Source organism: Malus sylvestris, chromosome 15 (assembly GCF_916048215.2).
Source record: "Malus sylvestris chromosome 15, drMalSylv7.2, whole genome shotgun sequence".
NCBI lineage: Eukaryota > Viridiplantae > Streptophyta > Magnoliopsida > Rosales > Rosaceae > Malus > Malus sylvestris.
In genome coordinates, this window is record NC_062274.1 from 36,706,935 (window position 1) to 36,730,936 (window position 24,002).

The following is a 24,002-nucleotide window of genomic DNA, read 5'->3' on the forward strand; positions in this document are numbered from 1 at the left end:
CTAACCTTAGTACTTCATTTAATTCCTTTGGTCTGGTTATCAACTTCTTCGTCCTGCAAACCCTTGTGTTTATTTTTCATTTTTTGGCAAAAATATTTTTTATTTAATTTTAAATAAATATTGTAATTAAATTCTAAACAATAATTAATAAACCAAAAAAAGTATTTAATATAAAATATATAAAAATGTACATACAAGATGTCCGAACAAAAAAGAAAAAGTTACAACAAGTAGTCTTCTAGGTTTTATACATCCTGCTACTAGGTATCGGCTGGGCAAAATTGCTGGAAGGTCGAAGGTGGAGCAAGATCAGATGCTAGCATCAGGATTTGGAGGCCGGACATCTGTAAGGCCCGTACAATCATACTCATCTGCTCGCCCTGGGTCGCAAGCTGACCTTCTAGGGTTGTCACTTCCTCATTCAGGGCATCTATTTCTGCAACATAACCGGAATATATCAGAGTACCAGTCCAACTATATCTTGTGCATCATCTCCTACATTTTGAGGGACAGAAAAACCCACTAAACCAACCTATACAGTTCAACAACAATTAGCTTATGCCATTTTTTTTGCCTATGAACATAGAACAATGGAGGAACCGTATAAATTGCCTCGGGTTGTCTATTGATTGTTCATTTCTGCTTGAAATTCTCAAACTATTTAACTCTATTACCAACCACAATTAGGTTTTCTTACACAACAAAATTCACTAATAAATTCTTGAAAAGTTCATGCACATTAACCCAGTTAAATACAATGTTCAGAAAATAACTAAACCCGTTTAATTAGAGCAATGATATTTCAATACAAGATTATTTAAAGAACCCATACTTCAAGAAATTACAGAGACAACATTGAAGAGAGATAGAGAGGAGGAGAGAAATTGAGTACCTGAGTAAAAATAAGAGCTTAGAGACTAGATTTCCCTTTAGCTACCTTCTGATACCCTGAAATTCGATAACCCCAAATCAAATATTAGAAAAAATTTCATTATTATAAAGAGTTCAGGGTCCTAGAGATGTGTTTGGCTGCCAAGAAAGTGATACCCCATCCATGAATGGACATAGGAAATTTCAGTATGAAAGGAATCTGCATACTTTAGTTTTGACCCAAGAAAATGCAAGGAACGGCAAGGCAAGATTCGTGCTTTACCAAAATCAGGATGTTAAAATTTTGCAAGCGAAAAGATAAAAATATGAAACAGATACGTATATAAAATCAATGGGTGCCACCAGAGTGAGGACATCAAAAGAGAAATTTGTTTAATATGGTTCAGTGAGGGTGGATGCAGACATTTTCAAAATTGAGAGAATAAAAGTTGCACGTAACAAAAACTAATGAGACAGGAAAAGAGTAAGTGCTAAGGTGATTTAGTGATCTGATAGCGAAGTAATATGCAGTATCCACAGGGGCATGTATAATAAAGATTTATAACTAGCCCTAAGCTTGGATTAGGAAATTGTCAAGTCATTTTGAGGTCACTTGCAGTTCACTACTATGAATGAAGAATATTATTATTATGTATGTTGTGAAACCACAAAGGGATAATTTCCCAGTTGCATATAGATTGATTGGGAAAATACGAACTACTCAGCACCCAAAAAATCCAAATTTAAGAGAGAAACAAAACACGTTGAGAAGAGTTCAGAGAAATCTGAATATGAAGTTGGAAGTGATAAAAATGCAATTTCCTGGGAGGATAAAAAAGGGTAGTTAATCATATTTTGAGTTTCAGTAATCTAATTTTGAAATTAAAGGATTAAATGCAAACTTAGTCACATGCAAAATGTGATGCTAAAGATGTAAAGATTCCAATGTACTGTGCATCCAAAGCTCGTAATGGTTCAAGTAATTCTTCTATGTTCTCAACCTGAACCACCCTCTAGGCTTTAGGGAAAGATATGACTATGTAATACACACAGTGTCAAGTATAAAAGAGATAAAGGTGTTCCAAAGTGCGGAGAACTATAAGGTCAGCGAATCCAACTTACAGATTGAGGCTTTCTGAGAATTGCTTCATGATTATATGTACGATCCTGCTTTAATGGTGAGTCAGGTCTGCCACTTGTCTTCTTCTCAATCCTAGCCTTGTTGAAGATTACAGTGAATCCCTCAGCTGATACTGGATCATTGACATCCCATTCACCAAATTTTGGCAACGGTACACCCTTTTCCTGTGGATTTACATAATTTTGATTAAGGGAATCAATCATCTAAAGTCAATGCATACCAAATTGAGATGTATAAATAACACAATTATGTACAAAGTTCATGTTGGAAATGTGCCCTAAAACCAATCATGTGATGATACTTTACGGACATTTCACATGTTAAACTAATTCAGTTTAATATCAAGGGCAAAGATTATTGTTTTAAGCCGTCTCATATAAATGTTATATGCTTAAACGATAAGTCCAAGGAATATGTAATTAGGAGAATGTAATTTAAACAAGTTAGATTTATGAGACCATTCTCTTTCGTATACATATCCTAAACGTTCCTGATCATAGGATTGCCAATTGGGCATTGACAATCCGTTAAGATCAGTACATGCTATGTCTTCTCTTAGGGAGAGTGACTAGTCTCGAGTCATTGGTGTGATTGACACCAAGACAAGCATGTAGGTGCTCAATAGCGAATGAGTTCACTGAACACGATCAACGAAGAGTTCTCATACTCATGTCACATGAGAACTCATGGTTAGGATAATGCAAAGTAGTCATTTGACCTGAGGCATCATAGTTGTCTTGTGGTTAGGTCCTTGATCTTTGATTATGTCAAAGTCACCCCGTCCGAGGGTGTCCACGGCATAGTTAGGGTTAAGCCACTTAGCCATGGAGGCAAGTGAATGCGCAACAAGGGATCTTTAACCTTCAAACCGTTTGAGGGAGAATACTCTATGATATGATTAAGAATCTCTGGCCAGAGTATGAATGAGATTTAGGAAGTCGTTCTAAATCACATTCAAGGTAATCATATAAGCACACGAATCACATTGGATAGTAAACATGAATAAACTATCAAACCAAACAATGTGGTCAAGAGTATTGTATTAGAGAAATACCGTATTGCATTTGTAATCCTAAACTGAATAGGTTCTCCACCTCTTCTGATTAGCTTGGGTAACCATGATATGCTGCTAGGTGTCACTCATGGTTTGTGGAAGCCCTAAACGTGTATAATCACTAAGGGGAGAATTGAAAGTAAGTTTCAATTCACAATCGATTTGAAATGGTTTTAATCGCCCACTGCCTAGCTAAAAGGAACCTAATGGATCGTACATCGTGTAAGGTGGAGATTGAAGAAACAATGGAGATGAGTAAGAATAATTAAATGGTTTAATTATTTATGGCAAGGATTAATTAATATGTTAATTAATCAAACGAATAAGTTCGTTAAAGACCTCGGGATAGTTTTGGACCTTAAGGCCCAATGGGCTTCGAACGTCAAGCCCATTGACTTAAGTTGTATGACAACTTAATGAATAATGATTCACAAAGGCCCAATTAGCCCAATAATACCCTAAGGCCGGCCATTTAGAGATGGAGTGAGTTTTGGACTAATTTACAAGTTTGCCACTCCAATGAATTAAGGTATAAATATGACTTTATAGCCAAAATTCATTTAGGGTTTTCTTTTGGGGAAAGGATGAGAACATAAGCTCTCCTTTCTCTCTAAAGTGGCCGGCCTCCTTGGAGGGTTTAGCTAGCAATCCTACTACTCCAAGGTCACTCATTTCTTCTCCAATCTAACCTTAGTGAAGAGACTTAGAGGTTCTCAATTTTGGGAACTTGGAGAACCATTTCATCCATCCAAATCCATAGATCTAAGATGGAAGGAATGAAGGCCCTCTCTTTGGGTGATTAGCCTTTGCTTATGCAAAGAGGAATCTACAAAGGTATAATTTCTCAACTAACAAATGTTGTTTTAAGTTGAGTCAAGGTTCACCAATCTACTAGGCTTTGAATTTCATGGTTGATGTTTTGTTTTTGAGTGCATGCAAGCATGATTCTGCCTTTTAATTGTTAATTGCATGCTATAGATGTTGCTCAAATGAACATGTTTTTCACAAAATTTCCTTCAGTTCAATGATTCATATGTTCTTGCATGAAATTATGAAGGCAAACAAAATCCAAGTAACAAAGATGATTAAGATTAAGGTGAAGGTTGTCCCCCATGCATTAGCAGAAAAACAGCTTATGAATCCTACTGTATCCTCAATCCTATTGCTCATAACACCAAGATATATAAAGTAATATGTATTCATGAATTGGTTTACAAACGTCGATGCCTGTAATTATTCTTCAATATGATGGTATTCCGAAAAGAAGAAGAGGTTTGAAATTCGACAAGCTTGTAATAGATCTACTATCAACTCTATACATGCATAAAATGAACAGAAAGAAATCTTCTTTTTGTAAAGTCGGATTGGGTGACACTATAACCACTACACAGGACACTACGTAATAGTCCATTGAAAGGACAGTCAAGTGCACAAAATTTTAACATACTTTGGTTTAGCAGCTTTGCATGAGGGTACTGGGTCAACAGCAAAAAATCATCTCCCACAATGAGTTTTTTCTTTTTGGTCAAATCTTGCTCAATGAGCTTGGACTACTTGAATTGAGAAAACAAGTTATCACAGCTGACAATTTTAGATTATCATAAATAACTTAACCTTATTTCGCCTATTCAAGATCTCTTAGATTACCATTTCTCACTACCTGTCATGCCGCGCCTTAGCACCATGACCACCTAAGAGTCCTTCATCTCCCCTAATTGAGAATAAAACATGATAAGGCAGCACTAGAAATGGCCATTCGCACGCGATACATAATTGCTACTTGCAATTGTTTTTACAGTTTCAACACAATACAAACCTTGGTCTCTCAATAGCATGAATAATGTAATCATAATTGGTTATGGTGAGCTACAAATCATCTACCCCTCCTTCCCTAACACACACACACACACAGAAACCCACCACCCTAAAATTCGATTTAACACTAAAACCCCCAATTTCTAATTTAATTTTCCAAATTGAATCTAATTACAATACCACAAATCTTCAAATTAAGGCATTAAAGCTTGATTCTGACCTTCGAAAGAAGAAAAATAAAGAATTAAGCTTGATTCTGACCTGGGTCTATACCTGCTAGCTACGGGAAAAGAATTAAGCTTGATTCTGACATCCAGTAGTGCAGTCGAGAGAAGATGAGGAGAGGATGCGGATGAACGATGAGGAGTAAGGCGATATGAGCGAGAGGGAAGAGAGAGGGCGATATGAGCGAGAGTGAAGAGAGACTAGTATCGAGTTGTGAAACTTTTAAAAACAACGCCTAATTTTAACAACTGCACCGCCAAAATTATTACAAATGGCGCGACGGATACATTTTGACTGTCGCACAAAGTGTTTTTGAGCGACGACAACTTTGTCACGTCGAACAAGGTATTTTAAAAAAAAATATATGAAAAAATTAGTATGCGATCCCTAGTTTTTACTGTTTATTGACTAAGACCTTATTAGTTCTCAAATTTTGATTTAAGTTCTTAGCATTAATTTGATAATGAATTTACATGTTTATTATATAATTTTTTTAATATAAAAATTAGTAATTATTTTAGGGTTTAATACTCACACCTCTATTAAACTTCTAATTAATTTTCAATTCAAACATTTCCAAAATAATAAAAAATTAAATTAAATTAAGTTTGTACCTATTAGTTTTTTTTATATATAAAAAGATTCTCAATTTTTTAATCTTAAATGTACCCATTTGTAACATCCCACATCGCCCAGGGGAGTGATCCTTAAATGTATATTCCCATCCCTACCTAGCACGAGGCCTTTTGGGAGCTCACTGGCTTCGGGTTCCGTAGGAACTCCGAAGTTAAGCGAGAAGGAGGCCAGAGCACTCCCAAGATGGATGACCCACTGGGAAGTTGCTGGTGAGTTCCTAGAAACAAAACCGTGAGGGCGTAGTCGGGGCCCAAAGCGGACGATATCGTGCTACGGTGGTGAAGCGCGCTCAGGAAGTGGTCCGCCCCGGGCCAGGATGTGACAATTTGGTATCAGAGCCTAACCCTGGCCGCGTGTGTGCCGACGAGGACGTCGGGCCCCTAAGGGGGTGGATTGTAACATCCCACATTGCCCAGGGGAGTGATCCTTCAATGTATATTCCCATTCCTACCTAACACGAGGCCTTTTGGGAGCTCACTGGCTTCGGGTTCCGTAGGAACTCCGAAGTTAAGCGAGAATGAGGCCAGAGCACTTCTAAGATGGGTGACCCACTGGGAAGTTACTGGTGAGTTCCCAGAAACAAAACCGTGAAGGCGTAGTCGGGGCCCAAAGCGGACAATATCGTGCTACGGTGGTGGAGCGCACCCGGGAAGTGGTCCGCCCCGGGCCGGGATGTGACAACTGACACACCCCGTCCCAAAGGAGGGCGTGCTAGCCGTCACGTGAGAGTGACTTAACCATTTACACAGTTCGGAAGCTTTAAAAATACAATTACTAAGATGAAACACCCGAGGGTGAGTCCTACTTTTATGAATTCTGTCAGAACACCGTTGGATTCCTCGTGGCCACCAAAGCTCTGCTATCTAGAACCTGTAGGGGCGCAAAACAAAATTGAGTGGGTCAGTAAAACAAAGTTTTTCGAAAACATTTCATTTAAAACATTTCTAACCCCTTGATGTAAAACCTGTATACTTTCCCAGAAAATAACATAATAGCATATATCTTCAAATATCTCAAATCATCAATCTTTATCAAAACCAGAAAGTATGCCATGTCATAATGTCAAAAACAGAATATGGATGGATCAATATAACAGGTGAAATAAGGAATCAACCGGAAACCCTGCAGTTGGTCCTGTACAGTTAATTCTATAGCTCAATATCTAATCCAACCGGAGTCACCACGATGAACTATACGGCGCTACTCTGCACATAAGTCAGAACTACCTGAAGTAGTCTGTACGACAAGAATGATGTAATAATACGCTCTAGTGCTTCTCTCATCAATCATTTGTGCACATAATCTAAGGTCACCTACCAGTCGGAACCACCTCTAGTGGTTTGTACGACTAGCATGTCGAAACCCTCTATCGGTCTGTACGACATGCACCTACTTGGATCCAAGGTGAACGTGCGGTACGGTGAATAATATAAGCACTAACACTAGGGATGCAGGTTATGAGCTCTCAACACAATTCACATCATCAATGATTCACATGAATAACATAAAACTCACCTGATACTCACCTGTGCGTCCACAGCACCAATTCACATATATATATGCATCAATTATCAATTCATATATCTCATGATATGCATGCATGACATTTTAAAACATACTTCATTTAAATTCAATTTCTGGGAAAAATCAATAGTATATAGGTAAATACAGAAAATAACTGCCCACTCACCTGGAGTTCGCCCAACAACTCCCTAGCACAACACATCAAGGCATCATGACGATCGGCGCCTAAAACAATAATCAAATCCAACCTTAGAAATCATATCGATAGAATATATAACTTATATAAAACACGTCACTACGTAGTTCGATCCGGAAGATCTGCAACTCAGATTTCAAATCCATAACTTCCAGAGGTCCACAATATACCTCTAGGACAACATCCTAAAATTTCATTACCATCCAACGGTCGGATCTCCGTCAATTTCCAAAACCAGTGACGGTTAACATTCTATTTTATGAACTTACAACTCCAATTCCGAAAGATCCGTAAATCGGATTCCCGATCTGTAAGTTCCTATAATCCTCAAATATTACGTATTACAATGTATCAAAGTTTGGTGACGATCCGACGGTTGGATCGTCGATTCACCTTTTGGCCTAACCACGAATCATAACGAACTTAGGTTCAATTACTCAATTTACGTCCATCAATTATCAAAACTAAAACTAGAACCTTAAACACATGCTAAGAATGACATTGGCGGGCCATTGGCCACGCGCCGCCGCATGGCCCGCCGCGGGTGGCGGTCGGCCGCCCCGGCTCGCCGAAAAATCCAACTATTTCCAAAATCTCGATGAGTAGAGTAAACTTTATACCTGAGGCCAAGGCCAATTTGGCCTGGAAACACTTCAATTTCACCAAAATCTGTGCGGAACCCTAGAATTGGGTGAGTTCCAATTCGTCTTCAAATCAACTCCGTCGTCCCAAACAACAATTGGGCATTGTTCTAGGCCTCAAGGGAAGTGTAGGTGTAGTGTCAATTGGAAGAAATTGCTTTAGAATTGGCGGATTCCATCGTGGGTGCCCTCGGGGCTCGACATGAACTTTTGTCGTGAAATCACGACCAATAACCATCAAACTCAAGTGGAAATGGAAGCTGGGATGACGCCATGATGATACCAAGTGAAAACTAGATAAAAATGGCCTGAAAAATGGCCTAATTTGGCCGGAAATCCTTCTGGGTCATGCGGGTCCGCGGGAGGAACGGGTTAACCCGGCTGGGTTCCCTCATTTTCTTCTTCTCTCTTTTCCCTCCTGTTCTCTTCCTTGATTCGTCACTCATCTTCCTCTTTCTTCTCCCCATTTGGCCTCATCTTTTCTTCCAGATTGGGCAGCCTTGCCCAATCCCGTTTCTGCCTCTGATTTCCTTCCTCCCCGACGACTTCTTCTTTCACACACGCACACACACACACAAAACCTTCTTTCTCTCATCCCAACCATCCATTTAATTCTTCATTAAATCTGGGCCGTCCATTTTCATAAAAGAAATTCCAGATTTTACTAAATTATAATTTCTAAAATGCCCAAATTTCATACGTTAATAAATTCTTCGATATAATTCCAAATCACGCACCGTCTGTGCCCACGCGTCCGTAGTGACGAGTACTACGAGGATATGTCAAGAAAACAAATATTAGATGGCATGAGACAACAATTAACCTCGAATAATGCGCGTGCCTCAAAGGGCATTTTTGTAAAATCCTTTATTAAAACTTTAAAACTCTTAAAATCAGGGACAGGCTGTCACACATTCATATAATTTTTCATTTTTTTTAATCTTAAATGTACCCATTCTCAAATATATCAATTTGTTATATGTAAAATGTACCCTTTTTTTAATATAAAATCCATTCAAATTTTTTAATCCATGTTTAAACTTATATGGGTACATTCTTTTTCGTTGATTTGAGAATGTATCCATGTTTTGGTACAATAACTTTTTTTGTTAATTTTGGTTAATGTACCCATACATATATGTATACACACACACACACACACACACACACACACACACACACAATATAATAGAGAGTATAATTTATATTTTATTATTTTTAATCCCAGAAATTATGGGTTTTATTTAAAATCTCATTAATATAAACAATTACAAATTTCAGTTTTTAATTTTTAATTAAAAAAATATAGTAACTTACATTATTACATTAATGTCAGGGACCTCAATAAAAAACTAAAAACTAAGAAGGTTTCAATCAAAGAATATTGATAGCTAGGGACTGCATTTCAGTTTTTAATTTTTAATTAAAAAAATATAGTAACTTACATTATTACATTAATGTCAGGGACCTCAATCAAAAACTAAAAACTAAGAAGGTTTCAATCAAAGAATATTGATAGCTAGGGACTGCATTTCAGTTTTTAATTTTTAATTAAAAAAATATAGTAACTTACATTATTACATTAATGTCAGGGACCTCAATCAAAAACTAAAAACTAAGAAGGTTTCAATCAAAGAATATTGATAGCTAGGGACTGCATCCAAAGTGTCCCAAAAAATATTATTATAAAATTTACTGGAATTGTGACTTAACTCCTTCAAATTCAACTTTTTTTTACATAAAACCCACAATAATATATTTTTATAACAAAAATCCAACCCAAACTACAATAAATTTAAAGGAAAACTAACGAAAACTCCAAAACAATTTTGTTTTTAATGAAAAGCCATTTTTAAAGGTATAGTGAATAGTACCAGAGAAAGGTCTAAATGTGGTTTTTCGTTAAAAGTAAACAGTACCGGGAGTGTTTTGTTAAAACTCCCTAAATTAAAGCTACTTAATAAATATACATATCATTCAATTTCTTAAGTGTTATATGTCACAGCCCGTCCTAAAAATTCAGTTATCGTGGGTGTGAAATGACAGAATTTCCCTTAGCGGTTGCTAAGGTATGTGTGACATATGAAGGAATATTTTAGGGAAAACATGTTCATTTAAGCAACATCAATAAGCATGCAATTAACAATTAAAGGCGGAATCATGTTAGCATGCACTTAATGAAGGAAAATTTTGTGAAAACATGTTCATTTAAGCAACATCATATAGCATGCAATTAACAATTAAAGGCGGAATCATGCTAGCATGCACTTAAAAACAAAACATTAACCAAGAAATTCAAAGCCTAGTAGATTGGTGAACCAATAAACAACTCAAAACAAAGTGAGTTGAAATATATACCTTTGTAGATTCCTCTTTGTATTTAAACAAAGGCTAATCACCCAAGAGATAGGGCCTTCATTCCTTGCATCTTAGATCCATGGATTTGGATGGATCTACACCAAGGAGAGCATGGATGATAAATGAGTGACCATGGAAGAATAGATGGCTAGCTACAACTTCCATGGTGGCCGGCCTTTCTAGAGAGAAATGGAGAGACAATTCTCACCAATTTTCCCCAAAACAAACCCTTAATGAATAAAAGGCTATAAAGTCATATTTATACCTTTATTCATTTGAGTGGCAAACTTGTAATTAAAGCAAGTTCACTACCCTTTCTCTATATGGCCGGCCATGGGGGGTTGTTTGGGCTTTTGGGTCTTAGTGAATCATTATTCATTAAGTTGTCATACAACTTAAGTCAATGGGCTTGACGTTCGAAGCCCATTGGGCCTTAAGGTCCAAAACCTATCCCGAGGTCTTTAACGAACTTATTCGTTTGATTAATTAACATATTAATTAATCCTTGCCATAAATAATTAAACTATTCAATTATTCTTACTCATTTAGTTTGTTTCATCCATCTCCACCTTATACGGTGTACGATCCATTAGGTTCCTTTTAGCGAGGCAGTGGGCGATCAAAACTCTTTCAAATCGATTATGAATTGAAACTTACTTTCAATTCTCCCTTTAGTGATAATACACTTTTAGGGCTTCCACAAACCATGAGTGACACCTAGCCGTATGTCATGGTTACCCAAGCTAATCAGAAGAGGTTAAGAACCTATTCAGTTTAGGATTACAAATGCAATACGGTCCTTCTCTAATACAATACTCTTGACCACATTGTTTGGTTTGATAGTTTATTCATGTCTACTATCCAATGTGAATCTTGTGCATATATGATTACTTTGAATGTGATTTGGAACGCATTCCTAAATCTCATTCATACTCTGGCCAGAGATTCTAAATCATATCATAGAGTATTCTCCCTCAAACGGTTTGAAGGTTAGAGATCCCTTGTTGCGCATTCACTTGCCTCCATGACTAAGTGGCTTAACCCCAACGATGCCGTGGACACCCCGATGGGGTGACATTGACATAATCAAAGATCAAGGACTTAACCACAAGACAACTGTGATGCCTCAGGTCAAAGGACTAATTTGCATTATCCCAACCATGAGTTCTCATGTGACATGAGTATGAGAACTCTTCGTTGATCGCGTTCAGTGAACTCATTCTCTACTGAGCACCTACGTACTTGTCTTGATGTCACACACACCAATGACTCGAGACTAGTCACTCTCCCTGAGAGAAGACATAGCACGTACCGATCTTGACGGACTGTCAATGCCCAATTGACAATCCTATGATCAGGAACATTTAGGATGTGTCTACGAAAGAATGGTCTCATGAATCTAACTTCATTAGATTACATTCTCCCAATCACATATTCCTTGGACTTTATCGTTTAAGCATATAACATTTATATGAGACGGCTCAAACAATAATCTTTGCCCTTTATAGTTAAACTAGATTAGTTTAACATGCGAAATGTCCGTAAAGTATCATCATATGATTGGCTTTAGGGCACATTTCCAACAATCTCCCACTTGCACTAGAGCCAATCAGCTTGGTCATCAGTGATGATACCTCTTCTGTAGTCATTTCATAAATGGCTGAGTAGTAGGCCTAGGCAATGGATATCTATATGTTATCCATAGAAGCAACCTTGAGAATAACGACGTCACCATTATACATGATTCTCAATCATGTGGTTCAGTCTCTCATATGAGTTCGGATCTTGATGAGACCTTGATTCCCTGGCTTGAGCTATCGCCCCATTAGTGTCATAGTGTCAGTACACTAGATACACTTTCTGGTTGGAACCGAATAGAGAGTTCATAAATGAACTTTCCCATCCAAACAACATTGTTGTAAACTTCTATATGGCAATATATTTTGCATTCATAATGGAACACACTACAGTCATTACTTTAATGTTTCCATCCAAAAATCTCTTTAGTCATAATAAAGAGACATTCGTTTATCTCTTCATTCATAATGAAGAAACATCCAATGATGGATTAGATTCATAATCTAATACATTTACGCTTCCATTACGTTACTCTAATTCTTCCTCATTCTTTGAGGAATCTATCCTTTAGTATTTCTTAAATACTTAAGGACTCACTTGACAATTGCCATGGTTCTGATCCTGGGCTTGCACTGATATCGTCTTGTACCGTTCTAGGTACAACACATATCAATGTTTTTCATACAATATGAAATACATAAATCATATCAATGTTTTTCATATAATATGAAATACATAAATCACCTTTATGCGTATGCATAAAGGATTCTTATTTACGCATTATTTCTTTGGGAGTCAAAGGGTACGTTCCCTTTGAGAATGGCAACTTGCTAGTCACACTAGAGTCATCCTTCTAATTGAAGTTTATCATCATATGAGAAACTTCCTAGCAACTTTTGTCTATTATTAGGGATTGATATAATCAAATTATATCTTGAAATCTATCAATATAGATTTCCATCCCATGTATTTAGACTATGTCTCCCATATATATTCTATCGTTATAGAATGTTTAAAGTCATAACTTTAACGAAGAAGTATTCTTTTCATTTCCAAAATTAATATATCATATATATATTCATATATATCACATATATATTTATATATATATATATATAAATTTAGGAATATGATTAACTCCCACTAATCTTTTGTAAACCTAGTAAACAAAAGATTCATTTACATCTTTATGAGAAATCAAACGATTTGACCTTTCTCTCATAAGACGCTTATAGCTCCCACTAGCTTGCTAAGATCCATGATGGATGGATCTCTACAACTTATATGTCTTGTGATTCATAGTTTTAGACATATATATTATTAAGACTATCTTAATAATGGTTTCGGAAACCCATATAATGTCCAAACATTGAATCACCATTTAGTTGTCGCTAGCTATCTTCGAATTAATTGAAACTAAGACTACGTCAAAAATGGTTCCTTCAAAGTCAACCATTCTCTTTGATTGTAGTCACCTTAAGCTACCAATTAGCTAATGAAGGTTTCATTATTTCGGGTCAAATGGTACTTTACCATTTCCTTGAGTATATATCGTATATGCACTCAATGTAGTCATAAGGATTTTCATTCTTATTTCTTTCGAATTAAGAGGTGCAACTCTATGACATAGTCATAAAGTTCAAACCATTCAACTGAGACGGTTTATAAATCCTTCTCGACTACCTTGGAGCTTTTGGTATAAGAACTAGGTTGTTATATTTGTTGATTATTATCTTGTCTCTCAAAGAACCATTCTTTGAGTTCTATCCCTCGTTCATTTGCTCTTAGGCAAATCACATTGTAGGATTACAATGAACTACCCAACAAAACAACATTTGTTAGTTGGTATATAGAAGCGATATCCAAAAGTTAATTTAAGGATATCCCACAAGATTGTTATCAAACAAATATTGCTTATTAGCACACAACCCCAAATCTTAACATGTTTTAAGATTTTGTCTTTCTTTCCAACTACATCTTATGGAGTCATGAAAATATTGGAAGACCTTCTAATTTACAATCATATTGTTTTAGAAGTATATATCCTATATATGGGTAATAGATAACATCTAACGAACTAAATCTCATTCGAGTTCGTTCTTCTCCTAATGGAGAAATACATTATCTTATGATGCTTATTTCCTTAATATCTTTCAAGGAAACTGTTCTAAAGTGTTACCTTATCTTGGATCAAATCTAAGGAGGTAAATACTTTAGACGTCTTACTCATCAACTTACATTACTTGAATTCTTTGAAACCTTTTGCAAAGTATTCGGACTTATGTTTATTTAAAATAAACTATAGTCCAACCGAGGGTGATCTTCGGTGAATGTCATCCAACATGAGTAGTATTATGTTTGTGGTCAAGTGCCACTAACATCTAAGTGAATTAACCTCAACAACTTTGTGATTCTTTCTTCTTTCCAAACGAATAAAGATTCGAACATTTCGCCTCTATACAATTTTAACAAGAAGGTATTGGATCCGGATCTAACAATCCAAAGCATCCATTTATTACCAACTCGTAATTTATGTTTTTAGAGGAATCACAACTTAGTTGGGATTAGTCACTACCTTGCAACCTTTTGGGTTTTAAGCATCATTATGTTCTAAACAGTTAACACCACCATATTATCTCTACTATAGAGACAATCAATTAGATTACCATAATCCAATCATTGATTAATAAAGAACAATGTTTTGTCAAACAAAACATTTATCCATTTCACATAGTGACGGAATTTAGTTCCTTAAAATTGGAATATAAAGACAATCTATGTTTTTCCAATTTCTTTGGTAGTTCATATGAGGAAGTAAGTACCATCTGCTTTCGCAGAGATCTATATTTGATTCACTTTCCGAATGTGAAGCACCTTTTCCTTCTCTCATATATCTTCTACTTCTTATTAGTCACACTTTTACAACGATTGTAAAACATAGTTACTAATACGGAATCAAGCATTCAAGTAGAAGAACCAACTGTTTTGAACTTTTCAAGAACAATTTACAACACCTTCGAAAGGTGTGTTCTTGACATTTGCAAGACATTTCTTGCAAATACCCCTTCCAATGTCCATCCTTTCATAAAGAAAGTTTGTTCCCTTGGAGTTAATTTTATCTTCTTCATTTGACTTCTCCTTTGACTACAATAGTCATGGTCCCTAAACTCCCACTATCTCTCTTGAAACTTATTTCAATTGTGTTATACACATCAAACATTTTGGAGAGCATGTGGTTATTGTTCACTACATAGTTTACAATAAACTTAGTGAACCATTAGGATAGGGGCACTTAGGTGAAGTCCTTGCCTAGTTTCCGTCTCATTAAGTGGTTTATCACTTCAACACTTAATGATTCAAAATCATTATAAGTCCATGTTAATGGACTATTTTTGTCAACCAACCATTATGTTCTAAACATAATTACAAACTTTCAAGAGTTGTTCAAAGCAACTCTCATTTCTTCATACAACAATTTGTAAGTGAAGAATCATGGCACATAAAGTGTCCATGCCTTTGTGCTTTCTTCTCAAGTTCTTTGTTCATTTAACAAAGAAACAAGCACTAGTGTTTGCATTGACTAAGAGTTGTTCAAAGCAACTATTATTTCTTCATACAACAATTTATAAGTGAAGAACTAATAACACTAAAAGTGTCATTGTCATTATGCTAATCTTCGTAAGTTCCTTTGTTCATTTAACAAAGGATTAAGAATTGGTTGTTTGTGTTGTCCTCTTCATGATAGACTTATCTAACATGTTCTTTCAATGATACATTACCAATAGAACAATTTTGAGGATGAGACTACTTAGGTACATATACAATCCATTTAAGACAATCTTTGGGATTGTGTTACCAAGTCCGGAAACTAAAGCATTCGGCTTTTCTTTGTCAAGTTTTGGATAGCGTTTGCAAATATATTGGTAAACAAATACATAACGAATATAAATTGATTGATTTTAAGCCATTTGATTCGGGTCTTTAAATCAAATAGCACCACCCACTATTTTTGGCAAATTCCATATCCCTCATTGGAATTCGAGAGTTTTGGATGAAACTCTTAGTAGGTTATGGGAGGCTCACTATTACCAAGCCCACCTCAGAAGAACTCCATATTGGCTAGCAACAATAATAATGAGATAGTACGCTTACTCATTTGCAACTAATGCAAGTACCCATCTTATTTGGCCTCTAGAGAATGATGCCTCAGAAGAACTCCATATTGGCACCATTGCACTTAGTTAAGTCATTCCCACCATGCTAGTTCAAGTAGGGGTTCAAGAATGGCCTCAGAAGAACTCCATATTGGCCATACTCGTTGCCTACTTTCACTTCATCATATGTTTATAGGCTTCTCCTGAATGTAAGCACATACTTTGCAACCCCAGAACTAGACGAATACATTGTATGAGTCACAAACGATTGAAGCCTACCACGGTGGAAGGCCACGAAAGAGTGTTCAAAGCACTCTCACGCTTTTCAACTTAATATTGGTTTGGTTGAGGGTTTTAGGTCTCATCACATATAAACATACATTTTAATCTCTATTAAAACTATTTTGGTCCTATTACAACTATTGGTCCATGTGATTGTTTTTAGTTGTATATAATACTCCCACTATGCTTATAAAACGGTTTTTAAAGCAAGAGTATATGATACTACTAACATAAACTTTGCATTCATTTGATGGACTATATAGTTGCCTTAGGGCCTTAGGATGATTATGAACCTTGGTTTAGTTTCAACACGAGCCTTGTGTTGAATCTCGGTCTAGGGATGGTGATTGATTTTAGTTACGCGTTTAATCACATTAAGGCGTGTTGTCTTAGGGGCGTTGGACCCAACTACTTCATTTTCATGCATATCAAATAAAGCAAGAAAGAAGTACTTCAAAGTAAAGGTGAGCTTATGCTCATTACAACATTTGCATAAAACAAATTACTTTAAAGTAAAGAAGAGCTTAAGCCCTTTTACAACATTTGATCAAATCAAATTACAACCAAAATTAATCTACACATTCCCATGGTTCAAACAAATTTGAAACGGCCTATCACATAGCTCAATTATATTAGGCTTAGGTTCATAATCACCCTTTAATTAATTAACACTTTAACTAATTAAATTGAATGCAACATTTTCATTTGGTTTTTGTATCCATAAAATTGATTTAAATGGAGCTAAACAAAATGAAAATCCAATTCTCATTTAAAGAGACAAAACAATTTTGTTCTCAACCTAATTTGGGCCATCATGCAATAACCACAACTTATTTGGGCTATAAAGCAATTAACCTCAACTTTTGGGCTATATTGCAAAACTTTTGGGGTCACTTTGTAAAGACACAAAAGTCCACTACTTCATGTAATTACATTAGAACCCAAAATTTAATCAATGCAAAAACTTCATTAAAGGATCAAAACAATTTGTCCTTTAGCGTTTTTGGACCTAAACGTAAAAACGTAAACTTTTGGGCCAAAGTGCAAATACACAAAAGTATCAAAACTTTATGTAATTGCATAAAAGCCCCAAAAGTACTCCCACTTGAGGGAGGCCCGGTTTTGGAAGAAGAAATGGAGTGATGTGTGTGTTGATTTGTAGTTTGACATAAAGCAACAAGTGGTGCAAGTGGTGTGTGTGAAAGGAAATTAATCCTTACACACCCATCACCATTTCCATCACCCTTCAAATAAATATCTTATGCATTAAAACATTTGAAAAACATAAAACATAAACTTTATGTAATAAATCAAAACTTTGAATCAAAACACAAACCTTTTTGTTCTTGGCAAAAATGTCAAGAACAATGAAGAACATTCATGAAAAACCCAAAATTTTTCCATGAACTTTTTTCACCCAAAAACATTCCAAAACCATTCAAACTTTAGGGAAATAACATCTAACCAAACTAGGGTACATAAGGGTTCCAAAAGTCACTTGAAAACACATTTAACAAGTCAAACAAGAACCCAAAAATCCACCCTTTGGATTTGGCCGAAAATCCCCAAAGTCATGGCACCAAATTTTAGCTCCAATATTCATGCTCATATGAACTACATCTACAACATTTGAGATGGCAAATTTTCTAGCAAAATTTACATTCAAAAAACAAGAATAAAGCTTGTAACATATTACAACTTTTAAATAACAAACTATGAACTACAAAACCCAAAAGGATTCACCAACTACTAGACCTAGGCTCTGATACCACTTGAAGGAAAATTTTGTGAAAACATGTTCATTTAAGCAACATCATATAGCATGCAATTAACAATTAAAGGCGGAATCATGCTAGCATGCACTTAAAAACAAAACATTAACCAAGAAATTCAAAGCCTAGTAGATTGGTGAACCAATAAACAACTCAAAACAAAGTGAGTTGAAATATATACCTTTGTAGATTCCTCTTTGTATTTAAACAAAGGCTAATCACCCAAGAGATAGGGCCTTCATTCCTTGCATCTTAGATCCATGGATTTGGATGGATCTACACCAAGGAGAGCATGGATGATAAATGAGTGACCATGGAAGAATAGATGGCTAGCTACAACTTCCATGGTGGCCGGCCTTTCTAGAGAGAAATGGAGAGACAATTCTCACCAATTTTCCCCAAAACAAACCCTTAATGAATAAAAGGCTATAAAGTCATATTTATACCTTTATTCATTTGAGTGGCAAACTTGTAATTAAAGCAAGTTCACTACCCTTTCTCTATATGGCCGGCCATGGGGGGTTGTTTGGGCTTTTGGGTCTTAGTGAATCATTATTCATTAAGTTGTCATACAACTTAAGTCAATGGGCTTGACGTTCGAAGCCCATTGGGCCTTAAGGTCCAAAACCTATCCCGAGGTCTTTAACGAACTTATTCGTTTGATTAATTAACATATTAATTAATCCTTGCCATAAATAATTAAACTATTCAATTATTCTTACTCATTTAGTTTGTTTCATCCATCTCCACCTTATACGGTGTACGATCCATTAGGTTCCTTTTAGCGAGGCAGTGGGCGATCAAAACTCTTTCAAATCGATTATGAATTGAAACTTACTTTCAATTCTCCCTTTAGTGATAATACACTTTTAGGGCTTCCACAAACCATGAGTGACACCTAGCCGTATGTCATGGTTACCCAAGCTAATCAGAAGAGGTTAAGAACCTATTCAGTTTAGGATTACAAATGCAATACGATCCTTCTCTAATACAATACTCTTGACCACATTGTTTGGTTTGATAGTTTATTCATGTCTACTATCCAATGTGAATCTTGTGCATATATGATTACTTTGAATGTGATTTGGAACGCATTCCTAAATCTCATTCATACTCTGGCCAGAGATTCTAAATCATATCATAGAGTATTCTCCCTCAAACGGTTTGAAGGTTAGAGATCCCTTGTTGCGCATTCACTTGCCTCCATGACTAAGTGGCTTAACCCCAACGATGTCGTGGACACCCCGATGGGGTGACATTGACATAATCAAAGATCAAGGACTTAACCACAAGACAACTGTGATGCCTCAGGTCAAAGGACTAATTTGCATTATCCCAACCATGAGTTCTCATGTGACATGAGTATGAGAACTCTTCGTTGATCGCGTTCAGTGAACTCATTCTCTACTGAGCACCTACGTACTTGTCTTGATGTCACACACACCAATGACTCGAGACTAGTCACTCTCCCTGAGAGAAGACATAGCACGTACCGATCTTGACGGACTGTCAATGCCCAATTGACAATCCTATGATCAGGAACATTTAGGATGTGTCTACGAAAGAATGGTCTCATGAATCTAACTTCATTAGATTACATTCTCCCAATCACATATTCCTTGGACTTTATCGTTTAAGCATATAACATTTATATGAGACGGCTCAAACAATAATCTTTGCCCTTTATAGTTAAACTAGATTAGTTTAACATGCGAAATGTCCGTAAAGTATCATCATATGATTGGCTTTAGGGCACATTTCCAACACTTAAAAACAAAACATTAACCAATAAATTCAAAGCCTAGTAGATTGGTGAACCAAAACTCAACTCAAAACAAAGTGAGTTGAAATTTATACCTTTGTAGATTCCTCTTTGCATAAGCAAAGGCTAATCACCCAAAGAGAGGGCCTTCATTCCTTGCATCTAAAATCTATGGATTTGGATGGAAGAATAGGTTTCTCCAAGTTCCCAAAATTGAGAACCTCTAAGTCTTTTCACCAAGGAGAGATTGGAGAAGAAATAAGTGACCTTGGAGTAGTGGGATTGCAAGATGCACCCCCCAAGGTGGCCGGCCTCTTTAGAGAGAAATGGAGAGACATGTTCTCTCCAATTTTCTCCAAAACAAACCCTAATGAATTTTGGCTATAAAGTCATATTTATACCTTTATTCATTTGAGTGGCAAACTTGTAAATAAGTCCAAGTTCACTACCCTAAACATCATGGCCGGCCTTGGGGTATTTTTGGGTTGTTTGGGCCTTTGTGAATCATTATTCATTAAGTTGTCATACAACTTAAGTTAATGGGCTTGACGTTCGAAGCCCATTGGGCCTTAAGGTCCAAAACTATCCCGAGGTCTTTAACGAACTTATTCGTTTGATTAATTAACATATTAATTAATCCTTGCCATAAATAAATGATTAAACCATTTAATCATTCTTACTCATCTCCATTGTTTCTTCAATCTCCTCCTTACACGGTGTGCGATCCATTAGGTTCCTTTTAGCGAGGCAGTGGGCGATTAAAACCATTTTACATCGATTGTGAATTGTAACTTACTTTCAATTCTCCCTTTAGTGATTACACACATTTAAGGCTTCCACAAACCATGAGTGACACCTTGCAGCATATCATGGTTACCCAAGCTAATCAGAAGAGGTAGAGAAAACCTATTCAGTTTGGGATTACAAATGCAATACGGTCTTTCTCTAATACAATACTCTTGACCAAATTGTTTGGTTTGATAGTTTATTTATTCATGTCTACTATCCAATGTGATTCGTGTGCTTATATGATTACCTTGAATGTGATTTGGAACGTTTTCCTAAATCTCATTCATACTTTGGCCAAAGATTCTTAATCATATCATAGAGTATTCTCCCTCAAACAGTTTGAAGGTTAGAGATCCCTTGTTGCGCATTCACTTGCCTCCATGACTAAGTGGCTTAACCCCAACGATGCCGTGGACACTCCAATGGAATGACGTTTGACATAATCAAAGATCAAGGACTTAACCACAAGACAACTGTGATGCCTCAGGTCAAAGGACTACTTTGCATTATCCCAACCATGAGTTCTCATGTGACATGAGTATGAGAACTCTTCGTTGATCGCGTTCAGTGAACTCATTCTCTACTGAGCACCTACGTACTTGTCTTGATGTCACACACACCAATGACTCGAGACTAGTCACTCTCCCTGAGAGAAGACATAGCACGTACCGATCTTGACGGACTGTCAATGCCCAATTGGCAATCCTATGATCAGGAACATTTAGGATGTGTCTACGAAAGAATGGTCTCATGAATCTAACTTCATTAGATTACATTCTCCCAATCACATATTCCTTGGACTTTATCGTTTAAGCATATAACATTTATATGAGACGGCTCAAACAATAATCTTTGCCTTTTATAGTTAAACTAGATTAGTTTAACATGTGAAATGTCCGTAAAGTATCATTATATGATTGGATTTAGGGCACATTTCCAACAACATATTATTTAAATAGGGCATACTTTTCTAAGTTTTAGAAATTTAATTGGATTAAAATTGTATGCATTATTTTTATGTGGTTAGGGACTTAGGTGGACCATATACCCTCACTATCAGACTCCTCTCTCTCTCATATCCCGTGCTCTCTCTCTTCCCTCTCAGTTTCTCTCTCTCTCTCGAACCGTACGGACAAGAACCCAAAATCCCTCAAAACATCACAGATCGACGCCAATAAGGTGAGTTTCTTCATCCTTGCAACCTCCTGAGTTGAATGGTACCATTTTTGGAACTTAGAACCTTCGAAATCACGTGAAATCCGAATCCCAGTTTGATGTCACTATTCATTCACACGTGAATTGTTGACTTTCAGGGAATTCTAAGCTTACAGGGAGCTTAGTGAGGTCCCAATGAAGCTCGGAGTGTTTAGTTTGAAAGTTTTGGACGAAAGGATCGCCGGGTTCGAAGTTGGCCGGTTTTCTTGGAATTTCTCTGGTGAGATTTCGTATGTTTTTGAACCTTAAACTAGTACAACGTGATTCTTCATGCTTAGAGCTTCATTTTGATATAAAATGCGTGAAAAATGGTTGAGAAATGACAGAGAACAAGGAGATTGAAAAATCTCCAGTTTTCCGGCGACCGGCAAAACCAGTCCGGCGACTGGAGGAAAAAGGTGACGCGTATGGGTCCGTGCCCCTCCCGGCGCGTGCGGCCTCAAAATTTTTTTATAAAAATACCTCGACGTCCGTGACGTCAAGTAGGTCACTGTGGTATATTCATATACCCAAATTGAGCATCATATGAGAAGTTATTTCGAATTGTTGGTTATGTGCTTTAATAAACGTTTTTATAGTTGTTTCGCATATAGGTGATACCTATCCCGAGGACGAGCACATTCAAGGACATCACGGGGTTACGACCCTTCGACTTACCAGTGAGTGGGCAGTATTTTCTGTATTTACCTATATACTATTGATTTTTCCCATAAATTGAAAATAAATGAAAGTATGTTTTAAAATGCCATGCATGCATATTATATGAAATATATGAATTAGTATTTGATGCATATATGTGAATTGGTGTTGTGGACGCACAGGTGAGTTTTATGTTATTCATATGGTTTATTGATGATGTGAATTGTGTTGAGAGCTCAAACATGCACCCCTGGTGTTAGTGCTTATATTATTCACCCCGCACCACACGCTCAGCTTGGATCGAAGTAGGTGCATGTCGTACAGACCATGAGAGGGTTCCGACATGTCGTACAGACTATAGAGTGGTTCCGACTGTAGGTGATTTTAGATTATTATACAGTTGTTGATGAGAGAAGCACTAGAGCGTATTCTTACACCTTTCTTATCGTACAGACTACTTTAGGTAGTTCCGATTTATGTGCAGAGTAGCGCCGTACAGGTCACTGCAATGACTCTGGTTGGATTGGATATTGAGCTTTAGAATTAACCGTACAGGACCAGCTGCAGGGTCTCCGGTTGATTCATTATTTCACCTGTTATATTGATGCATCCTTATTCTGTTATTGACATTTATAACATGGCATACTTTCTGGTTTTGATATAGATTGGTGATTTGAGATATATGAAGATTTATATGTATATTATGTTATTTTCTGGGAAAGTATACAGGTTTTACAGCGAGGGGTTAGAATATTATTAATTGAAATGTTTTCAAAAGGCTTTGTTTTACTGACCCACTCAATTTTGTTTTGCGCCCCTCCAGGTTCTAGTTAGCAGCGTTGGTGGCCCATGAGGATTTCTACGGCGTACTGACAGACTACATAAATGTAGGACTCACCTTCGGGTGTTGTAATTTAGTTATGGTCCTACTTACTGCACCTACTACTTATGCTCTGAATATGTGTGTTTCACACTTAAATTCACTTTAGCATGCTAATTGGATATTATTGCTAGTATTTGGTTTTTCTTTCTTCGTAATTCTCTTACCTATTGCTTCTGCGTTGCACTTTTGGTTACGTCACGCCCATGTGACGGCCATCATGCCTTGATTCTAGGATCGGGGTGTGTCATATATGTACAAAATAAATAAATTTAAATCTACTTAATAAATATATATACCATTGAAATTGATGGGATACGCATTGTACGAAACTAGTTTCAACGATCCAACCGTCAAACTTGTTTGTATATACTTCGAGATCGCATACGCAAAAAAAAAAAAAACATTTAGAGATCTTTCAACGGTTATAAATGAAAAATCACGATTTAACAATTGTTTTAACTCTGATTT

The 24,002-nt window shown here is 36.5% G+C and overlaps 1 long non-coding RNA gene across 1 annotated transcript; it reads right to left on the bottom strand.

The window, feature by feature from the left end:
• Positions 1–206: 206 nt before the first annotated feature.
• LOC126604504 (uncharacterized) lies at positions 207–5,303 on the bottom strand. The gene is made up of 4 exons (XR_007616672.1): positions 5,142–5,303; positions 1,993–2,175; positions 893–948; positions 207–436 (listed from the first exon to the last, which is right to left on the bottom strand). It is a non-coding gene; the product is annotated as an uncharacterized LOC126604504 (long non-coding RNA).
• Between the last annotated feature and the right edge of the window lie 18,699 nt (positions 5,304–24,002).